Raw genomic sequence first — 1,310 nt, forward strand, 5'->3', positions numbered from 1 at the left:
TATCTCCTTCTATTTAAATATACTTCTTTGAAAAAGGGGAGGCTTGGGTCATTGGGAAGGAACCTCAGTGCTTAAAAAAAAGCATCAATAAATATTTTTTGTGTGGAGGGGACTTTCCTATGTACTTTAATTCTCTGAAAGAGTGGTCAAAACCCTACTACATTGCTTGCGCAGAACAATCAATCAAATATGAATTTATTAAGCACTGTGCACTGGGTCAGACAACTTGTGTGCCAGTGATACAAAGACAAAAATAAAATAGGTCCCTGCCCTCAATGGGGTTACGTTCTACTACTAGAGGAGAGAACACGTACTTTTGTTGTTCAGTCGGGTCCAACTCTTTGTGATCCCATTTGGAGTCTTCTTGACAAAGATACTAGAGTAGTTTGCCATTTCTTTTTCTAGCTTACTTTACAGATGAGGAAAATGAGGCATGCAGGGTTATGTGACTACTTGCCCAGGGTCACACAGCTAGGAAGTATCTGAGGTCATATTTGAACTCAAGTCTTCCTGACTCCAAGTCCAGCACTCTACCCACTTCACCACCTAGCTTGCCCTACACAAAATAAATACAAAGTAATTTTTAGGTTGGAAAGCACCAGCTGCCGGGAGATCACTTAGGGCCTCAGAAACAAGGGTTCTCAAAGGATCTACAAACCTTCTGATCTCATTATCTTTTGTTTCTCTCCTCACTCCATGCCTTCTACCAACAAAAACAAAACCAACAGCTATGTCCATGCTCCGGACATAATATGGTAAAGTAGAGGGATAAGCATGAATGTACTGCCTTCTCCCCACCCTTCATCCGTCACTACAGTTGCTGGGCTTAGCACAAACTTTGGATGGATCTCGGTTTTACTTATCTCTCCCATTCTTGGATGATCATATCCTGCACTTCACACAACCGTGGGAGGCTTTTTTGGATGTTACTTACACTCTGTAGGCCTCCATTTCCTCCTGTATAAAATAGAGCATAAGGGCAGCTAGGTGGCACAATGGATAGAGCTCCAGCCTTGGAGTCAGGAGGACGTGAGTTCAAATCCAGTCTCAGAACATGACACATGCTAGCTGTGTGACCCTGGGCAAGTCACTTAACCCTGATTGCCTCATAAATAAATAAATAAAATAGAGCATGACATAACTTGACAATCCAAGGTCCTCACTAAGCATAACTCCAAGAAGAATGTGTGGAACTGTCAGCTTAGGTTGATGTGCTGCTTATTTTTTCTGAACTGCTTCTCCTCCCACCCTTTATATACATGTGTGTATATATATATATATATATATATATATATATATATATATATATA

This window comes from Vombatus ursinus, unplaced genomic scaffold, assembly GCF_900497805.2.
Source record: "Vombatus ursinus unplaced genomic scaffold, bare-nosed wombat genome assembly UNPS02014863.1, whole genome shotgun sequence".
Lineage (NCBI taxonomy): Eukaryota > Metazoa > Chordata > Mammalia > Diprotodontia > Vombatidae > Vombatus > Vombatus ursinus.